Source organism: Melanerpes formicivorus, unplaced genomic scaffold (assembly GCF_026170545.1).
Source record: "Melanerpes formicivorus ecotype bairdi unplaced genomic scaffold, bMelFor1.0.p_v2 SCAF_3, whole genome shotgun sequence".
NCBI classification, from domain to species: Eukaryota; Metazoa; Chordata; class Aves; order Piciformes; family Picidae; genus Melanerpes; species Melanerpes formicivorus.
The window spans coordinates 7,589,548-7,599,287 of NW_027142355.1; the positions used below are offsets into that span (position 1 = coordinate 7,589,548).

General features: G+C 40.9%; 1 protein-coding gene across 3 annotated transcripts in view; it reads right to left on the reverse strand.

The window, feature by feature from the left end:
- The window catches only part of PANX2 (pannexin 2), a 37,467-nt gene that overhangs the window by 5,641 nt on the left and 22,086 nt on the right, over window positions 1–9,740 (reverse strand). For all 3 annotated transcript variants that reach the window (XM_068165967.1, XM_068165958.1, XM_068165949.1), the window contains exons 5-6: window positions 5,043–5,177; window positions 3,127–3,368 (exon numbers count right to left, since the gene is read on the reverse strand). The gene's annotated coding sequence lies outside the window, so the exon portion shown is untranslated. The remainder of the gene's footprint in view (window positions 1–3,126; window positions 3,369–5,042; window positions 5,178–9,740) is intronic.

Here is a 9,740-nt window from a genome sequence, read left to right on the forward strand (position 1 = left end):
CCTATTACACAAGCTTTCTGTCATCTGCAGTTGCAATTATTTTGGATTTAATGTTGCACTTAACATTTTTTAATTTCTTCCTGACAATCTGATTATAAACCTTTTGATAGACAAGATTCTAGGCAAAGATGTGTAAGTACATTAGATAATAACAAAGGGTAACAACAAAACAATGGGTATTGATGAACAAAAAATCAGATAATGGCCATGTCTTCAAGTCACTTACAAGCTCAATGTTGTGATTGTGTCTTACTAAGATACTACATAAAAGGAATTTTAGCTTTAAGCTGTTAAAAACTTATTTGTTGATTCTTAAGTCTGCCATCAGTCAAGGCTTGAATTTCTGTCCCTGGGTGAATGTATAATTAATGTAATATGAAATTAAGGTACCATCTGATTGTCCTTATAGTTCATTTAACAAGTCACCAGGATAATGGCTGCGATTCTTACAAACACTTGTACTAAACATTAAAATATAAATAATATACTATATAAAAGATAATTAGATTATATTACATTATTATGTAATTATATAATATAATAATATATAAATAAGTCAACAAATTAGAATATTTCCACTAATTATATTAGTAATGGCTTCTGTGGGAACGTTAACCAACAAAACTGGACACTTTGTGAGTCCACGTAGGACTGGTTAAATGACATGAAATGTTGGATTTTGGTCTAATTTATCAGAGGGGATAGAAAGTGTCTCCTTTCTGAGAATTTCATTTCCACCTCAGTCCATGATTGTGATCTACACCATTTTTGAGGTAACAAAGACATTTCCATGCCTGTACTTAAGGTAGCTCTTGTGAACACTATTAAAGTCTCTTGGGGAGAGGGGAGAAGTGTGAGAAGCAGGTGTCAGATAATTAGAAACACTTGCTATGTACTGGTTGCAGAAATGCTATGTTACCTATACTTACTACATGCACAGAGCATTGGCCAGTCAGACCCTGGCTGAGCAGACCTGGCAGGCTCCTGCCAGGCAGCAAGTCAATATTGAACAGCTCACTGCAATTCATACTGCAGCTCTTTTTCTTGCTCTCTGGATTAGTGAGGTATCAGACTTACTATCTATCTCTAAGCAAGATGCAAGCCTGCACATGCCTTTGGCTGAAGATGCTTTCAGGACTGTTTTGTAGGTATGCCTTGGCTTGTATTTTGAAATACAAAATGCTAACCTCCTCAGAAAAGGAGTAGTTACACTTGCCCAGTTGGGTCTCTTTGTGTCTGACATGTTCATAATAAAACCTAACAGGCTACAATCTTAATATCCCAGCAAAACCTATTGAAGCATCCACTCCCTGAACCCCTTTCCTAGAAGCAGCAACTGTTGTCAATACTGTTCTGCATTGTGTTGAAAGGGAAAAGAAAAGAAGAGAGAGATGATGCAGGAAGGTCAATACAAACTTATTTCACAGAGGAGCGTCGCAGCATGCCGTTTGATTTTGACATTAGTTTAGGTATAGCATATAGCATTTCTTTATCTCACCTGTACAGTCTAACAGAACTTTTATGACAGGAAAATGCAAGCTGGTTTTGTTATGTTATCCCTGAGTTTCCATTTAGTAGTTTCATGCATGTACCTGCTGTCATTTGTCCTTCATTGTTGTACACCCCTTTTTCTGTATGTTAGGCATTTTCATCCCAGAATTTTTGCAGGAGTCAGAGAAAGAGTACTACTTGAGAAAATATTTCACAACTGTGTTTCAGTTTATTTTCTTTTTCTCCTGACATACTTAGGCAGTGAGCTTGCAGATCTTTCTGACTAACTTTAGTAAATGAGTTATGAAAATAATTTTGACTGTTAAAATATCCTGTACTGGTTGCAGTTTTTATTAAATTCCATCTCAATTTCTAAGGCATGGGATTAGCAGTTCAGTTATGCCACTGAAGTACAGGCTTCAGCTGATCAAGTTCGCTGTGATGAAGGGCACTCAACAGGTAGGTGGCCTTTCAATTGCAGCCTTTCTGAGGACAAGGGCCAAGATATTTGCTGCCTGTGTCTTGCTGAATACAAGTGAGCCTGTCCTGACTACCCAGCAGGATTTTGCTTGGCAAGACAGCAGGAACAGCTCCTGGTCCAACCCAAGTGATTGCAAAATAAACAATGCAGGCTAATGTAAAGGTGAGTTGACTCCAATTCATTTGTAAAGTTTTTGTCTTTCAACTCTATTTAAAAGAAATGTATTTAATATATCAACACAAGGGCAGACAGACATTAACATTCTAAAAGGCATTTAAGGGAGCTATCAAGAGTAAGATATTTTAATAGAAACACTTGGAAGCAATGCATCATTGGAATAATGGTTCTGCTAAATATTAGGAATTATTTCTCCACTAGTAAAAGATAATTGGGCCAGTACATACACATGACCTAGTGCACAGAGGAAGTCAATTACCTGACTGCCAGTCTGCTAACAGAATCAGTGTTACCTTATTCATACATTTGCTGCTTCATTAACATTCAGGGGGAAGAAAATGGAAATGATACTATAAAATCTTCAGTTTGCAATCAGGTGTAGCAACTTGAATGCCATAAAAATTGTCTGAGTCATCCATGCTAAACAAATCTCGCCAGTGCCTCTTCTGGTGCTGAATGCTTTGGGGCTTTATGTCTGCTATAAATCTGCAGAGGAAACATCACTAAAGCTATCTGTTTCTGTAGTCATTTAATGCTTTGAACCTGATAGATTGCTCAGCACAATCAGCTCAAAGGCAGCTTATTTGGACACATTTGGTATCACTTACCACACAGTCTTTGGCTTCCTAAGCAAAGCCAACAAGAGAACATTTAAAGTTTCAACATTACTATGGAGACATTAGTGTCTCTTAGGAGTTTCCTAATGGAGTGAACTGCACAGAATACAAAAAGCTGTGGGGAAGGTTAGGACATGGATTTAGGAGGTGCTAGGCACTCTGGAGTAACAAATCTTGTATATGTGTCCATCCAACAGTAAAGCAAAGCTTGCTTTTCAGTGAGAATCACAGAATTAGTTTATATTTAGCATGAGGCCAGAGTACACACATGCATAGCTGTCACACAGAGATAATACACTATAAATCAATAGTCTAATTTTACTTTGTGGTAGCTGAATGTTACTATATGCATAATCTTACCTTCTGGGGAGAATTCACCTTGTACTTGAACTGGTAAATCCCACTGAGTTTAGCTCTCAGGACTGGTGAACAGTGTTAGCACCTGCTGGTCCTCCTTGTTTTCTTCCTTGATGGTAGAGGAAACAGTTCTACAATCTCTTCTGTGCCAGCTGTGGTGATGTGGTGCTCAGGTGAGGCAGAGCAAGGTGTTGCACAGCCATCATATAATCTGCAGCTCTACGAGGAAGGTGTTGTGAGGATGGCTGGAGGAGGGACAATACAGGAGATGAGTATAACAACAGCATCAGAATTGGCATTTTGGCTTGGAGTAGCATGGAGATAATTTCCTGATGGACCTGCCAGCTACATACTGGTTAATTTTTACAGAGTGGATCTGTTGTGATTGCAGCTTCTACAGGAGAAATCATTCCTAGAAGGTCTGCTCCTATGGCACTGCATTATTGGCTAATGAAGAAGTAGCCAGTGTAACCTAGGTACAGTATGTGCAAGAACTGACTTTAGAAAAACAGGCTTAACAAGCAAAGAGGTATATGGTAGAGAGAGAAGGCAGAATTTCGGGGACATCACAGGCTGTGGACTTTGGTGAAGACAGGGGAGCAGATACAAGTTAGTGACCTGCTCAAGAAAAGACAAGAACTGGCTGCACAGTCTTGGGCTGCATCTGACCTCCCAGAAGATGACTGTTGCCCTTGATTGTTTTGGGCCCTGACTCACCTGTTTCTGCCCATTTCCTGCACTCTTGCAAAGGCCAGCAGGCAAAGTGATCTCTTCTGTGCCCTTGTGCATTGTATAGCTAAGGCAGCTTTCCTTTATCCGTGGAAAATGTTTTGGCTTGCAGAAACAAAGTGGACAAGCTTCTACAACAGAGGGAGGGTTAAGGCTGCTCAGTGCTTGCTCAGAAGCCCTCCAAGTAGGGGCAGCTCTAAGCCCATGCAAGCAGGCAGAGCTGCCTGAACAGGCGCAGTACAATGGCTGTAGGCCTGCTAGATTCTTGGCCAGAGTTGCCACTGTATTACTGGTCTATGAAAGCAACTCCCAAGTATGACTGCAGCCCAAACACTAGGTAGTAACATATAATAAATTAGCAAGTCATCTCATCAGAAGTGTCCTGCCTTGACTTTGCAAATGAAACCTGTCATCAAGTATTTTGCAATTTACTGTTAGCCCAAAGAAGAAACATCTAAAGAAAGCCCTACTGATTTACACATCTTAATTCACTACACAATTTACAAACATAATTCAATTTACAAACATAATTCTACAACTTAAAACTTGCAGAAACTAGATAATCTTTTGGTTTGATTTTGGTTTCAATGCTTAGGGTAAAAATCAAAAGCCAAATTCCCATTTACAGTGTAAATGTGATTCCTATTTTATTTATTGTGGTTTTGGTGAGAAAGTCAGTGAAATATAAAAACAAAGTTAAAACTGTATAAAGGCCAGGGCTAGAACCACTAGAGGAGAGGTCTGCTGGGAAAAAGAGTGTGCCTGAAGAGGACATTTTGTTTGCCAGCCACATTGCCTCTGGTGTTTCCCAGAGATTTATTGTAACATAAACCTGCATTTAGATGGTAAAAAGGAAAATAAATAGCTCTTGCTTTAGGTCCAAGTGTCTCTTTCCAAGACACTGCTGTTGGATCTGCTTGTGCTTCCCATTCTGTAGTTACTTTAATATAAGACTTTATTTAAACAAAAGGACTTATGGCAGGAGACCAGGCCTCCTAGCACTTGAGTAGAAACCGATGATTTAGAGCAAACTGGGTAGTGGCAGGCTGAGCCAGCAGCTCTTATAAGTAAAGACAGGCTTGTAGACAAATACATGGACTGATGTTGTGGGACATTCTGACTAATCTGTGGATAAAAGAATTAAACAGACTTTTGCAAAAATCCTGGAATATAGAAGGGAAAAGACATACCTGCATATATATTATATTGCTGGCTTTTCCCAGGATGGTGCTCTCTCTTCACAACACAGAGTTCTTGATTTCACATGGTCTGAGAGGAGTTTCCAGGAGAGCAGCCAGGCTGCTAGGGAGCCTGGAGTCAGGGTTCTGAAAGAGGCAGATAACTTAGGTGTATTGAATGCTGTTCCTTTTACAGCCTCCACCTGCCTACCTGACAGGTTAAACATATTGTCCCAGCTTTCTCAGTACCTCCATCATCTCTGTGGCACTTCTCTTAGTGTCTTTTTCCCAGGCATTACAATATTCTCTGCCACTGCTTTGGAGACACTCTCATGATATTTAAAGGTTCTCTCAGAAGTTCCCTTGACTCTTCTGCCACTCTTGTCATGTGAAGCATCCCTTTGCTCTGCTGAGATACCTCATTCCTCAAGCTCTCAGCTATGTTGTTTTGGATGATTTCTTCCTTATGTCTATCTTTTTGTCTAAAACCATTATCCCTTGTCCTGTCACTGCAGGCCCTATTAAAAAGGTTTTCTCCATCTCTCTTACAAGCTCCCTTTAAGTATTGAAAGGCTACAATCAGGTCTCCCTGGAGCCTTCTCTTTTGCAAGATATTAATTTTTTTCTCTACATCCTGTCACCCTTTTACATTGTTTTGGCCTTTCTAGTAACAGGATAAATCTCTCAGCATGACATCTGCAGGACTGTCTACAGAGGACAAATAGTACAGTTTTCTTTCCAGGCTTGTGTGGATAAACACATCCATCACTTTGCAAAACAAGTTCCCAAACTGCTCTCAGAAGCTCTTTCCCTCAGCAACAAAATGTACCCATCTGTCTCCTCTGCTGTGTGCCCCAAGGTCTGGGCACAGGCTTGTTATTCCAGAGCAATAACTGCTGTAAACTGCCACGGCTTTATTGACAGAGTGTAAAAGCTCTAAGAGCAAAAAACAGTATAATCTTGTAGGCATGTAATTTTTCTTTACAGGCAGTCATCTGCAGTGGAGGATATGGGGTTTTCTGTCTCATTTCATGCAAGACATTGTATTTCACTTGTGAATCATGCATTCCTCTTCCAGGCATTTATTGTATTCTGTTCACTCCCTGGATATGTTTTTGGAAAGCTAGGCTGGTGAATGATAGGAGCCTGAGATTACAAAGCAACATTATTTCTAGTTAACCAAAAGAGTCAGTAAACTTCTTTGCTCTAGAGCTCAGCAGGAGGCTCAACAATTTCTTTCAGTTTAAGCTGGCTCTGAGTCTTGGCAAATCCATTCTGTGAACAAACAGCAAGTCAGTAAAACAGCAAGTCAAAAGCATCAATAATCACTGAGAACAAGAGGATTGGCAGGCCAGCACTTCCTTGAATCTGACCTGCAGAATAATTACTAAATTTTTCTGTTGTACAATGTTGCAGAACAGCTAAAAAGACTTTTAAACTGTTCAGAGAATAGCAAAAGCTGGAAATTTGTTGATAGTGAATAATGTACATAGAATGTTTTCTCATTAGTTACAGTCCCTTTAGAGATGGAGTGGAATATTCCTTATTAAAAGCCAGAAAGCATTGAAAGGTGGATGAAAACGAATTGTCCTGTTTAAAACTCACAGGGTTCTCTGTGTCTTGTATTTTAGCAGAATGATTTTAATGACAAAATTCATTGCTTCTTTGAAGAAAAACATTTTTGATCAATATTTCACTATGTTTCTGGTAGAATTTAAGAAAAGCATTTTCTGCTAGTGAATTCAGAGAGCTTTCCTCTAGCACCCAAAACCATCCTCGCTTGCTTATACTGGCAGGTAAGGCAGTGCACTACTTATAGCATGGTCTCAGTTTTAGATTATGTACTATGGACACAGCTTAAGTCGCTTCATGACAATTTTTTTCACTTTACTGTGCTTCAGAGTGTGCATTTATAAGCTGGGAATGATGATGAGCTCTTCTAGAAGCCTCCTACTGAAAGGTTAAGGTTTTCACTAGCCCTATTAATGCTCTTTTATGACTGTGATATGAAGTGAAGAATTTTTTCCAACACAGCAATAGGTTAACTGTGTTTAAGGCTGTCTTCAGTTTTCAGTGAGTCAGTGTTTTTAGAAGCCTGAGCTCATGCTCTCAGACTTAACTTTTCATTAGTGTTCCTTTTGATGCAAGCCTGAAATGGCACTGACAACCTTTCCTAAAGCTAGAGATGACATACCCTTAGTGCAGCATCTCTCTCACACAGAGACCGTGAACACTATCCCTGCTGTACTTTTAACTGGCAGATAACCTGGTTACTCTTAACCAGGGACAAGCAAAAGGAGCTTCAGCTCTGCTTCACTTGCCTCTGAGTCCAATGGTGGCTTTGGGAGCCAGCTCTGGAAATACAAAGGGTGTGCAAAATAGCTGTCAGCTGCATTCCCAACACAGAGATTAATTCACATAACATGTTGCTGGGTTGGGCCTCATGCATGATAATGACAAATGAAGGGAAAAGGAAAGAAATTACTAAGTATAGCTTATTCACAAAGCAGAGAAGATGATCATTTCTATGCAACAGATATATATTTACATCCATATAGAGAATTTGTAGGTATATAGCTATATATGTATAAATCTGTGTGTGCCTGCATATGAGTATATTTACTCAGTACAGCCAAATGTTAGTGACATCAATATTAAAAAGTACTAAAAAAATCCCAGCGGAAGTACTTCTCTAGCTGGCTGTAAGACAGAAATGGCAGATCTCCTGCTGGGTTTGGACAGCCTAAATAAATCTCAAAAGATGCTTCTGACACACTCATCTCCCCTATTTGGTTGTCAAACATACTCTGAATAAGAGTTCCCCAAAGAAAAGGGTTTCCGTGCTCTCAACATGTGGTCATTTCCGAATGAAGCAAATGGGAAAGCAGCCTTAGAGAATGTGACTCATCTGATCTGCCAAGCTGAAACCATTAGGCAGAGTCCAGGCAGACAGAGATTCTAATGTGATTAATGCTAAAGAGACATTTAAAGATGAGGAAGACTAAGGCACAGATAGTGCTAAACCTGGCTGTGGTGGGTTGAATCTGTAAATCTGTAACTAAATTTTAAAGGCATAGCCTAAAACCACCACACCTGCCAAAGGATGCAAAGAATAACAAGAAGGTTTTCTACAGGTACATCAGCCATCAAAGAAAGGTTAAAGAAAGCATTCCCCCTCTGAGGAGTTAGAATGGAGAGCTGGTGTCAACAGATGAGGAGAAGGCTGAGGTACTTAATAACATTTTTTTGCCTTAGCATTTACTGGCAATCTTGCTCCGTTGCCTTCCCAAGTCCATGGGTGACTAGGCGCAAATTGGTGGGGTAAAGTCCCTCCCACCGTGAGGGAAGATCAAATTTGGGACTACCTGAGGAACCTCAACATACATAAATCTATGGGACCTGATGAGATGCATCCCAGAGATCTGAAGGAACTGGCTGATGTTGCAAAGCCACTCTCCATAATCTTTGAAAAGTCCTGGCAGTCAGGTGAAGTCCCTGCAGACTGGAAGAAGGGAAACATTACACCCATCCATAAAAAGGGTAAAAAAAGAGGACCCTGGAAATTGCCAACCTGTCAGCCTCACCTCTATGCCTGGGAAGATCATGGAACTACACTGGAACACATGGAGGCCAGGGAGGTGATTTGAGATAGCCAGCATAGCTTCACCAAGGGCAAGTCCTGCCTGACCAACCTAGTGGCTTTCTACTATGGTGTAACTACATCAGTGGACAAGGCAAGACCAACAGATGCCATCTATCTGGACTTCTGTAAAGCCTTTGACACAGTCCCCCTCCCCAGAGTTGGCTTTGATGGGTGGACTGTCCAGTGGATAAGGAATTAGTTGGATGATTGCACACAAAGGGTCGTGGTCAATGGCTCTATGTCCAGATGGAAACGGGTCACAAGTGGTATCACTTTAGGGTGTGTATTGGTACCAGTGCTGCACAGTATCTTCATCAGTAATATTCACAGCAAGATTGAGTGTGCCCTCAGCAAGTTTGCAGATGATACCAAGCTAAGTGGTGTGGCTGTTAAGTCCGAAGGATGTGATGCCATCCAGAGGGACCTGGACAGGCTGGAGAGGTGGGCTGAGGAGAATCTCATGAGGTTCAATAAAACAATATACAAGGTCCTGCACCTAAGTTGGGGCAACCTTTCATATTAATACAGGCTGGAGGATGATGAAATTGAGAGCAGCCCTGTGGAAACGGACTTGGGGGTACCGGTGGATGAGAAGCTGGAAATAAGTAGACAGTATGCGCTTACAGCCTGGAAAGCAAATCACATCCTGAGTTGCATCAAAACAAGCATGGCCAGCAGATTGAGAGAGGTGATTCTGCCACTTTGCTCTGCTAAGGCCTCACCTAGACTATGGTGTCCAGCTCTGGGGCACCCAATACAAGAGATACATACAGAGAAGGGCCACCAAGATGATCACAGGGCTGCAGGACATCTATGAAGACAGGCTGAAAGAATAGACTAGACTAGACTAGACTAGACTAGAATAGAATAGACTAGACCAGGTTGGAAGAGACCTTCAAGATCATCGTGTCCAACCCATCATCCAACACCATCTAATCAACTAAACCATGGCACCAAACACCCCATCAAGTATCCTTCTAAAAACCCCCAATGATGGTGACTCCACCACCTCCCCAGGCAGCCCATTCCAATGGGCAATCACTCTCTCTATGAAGAATTTCTTCCTA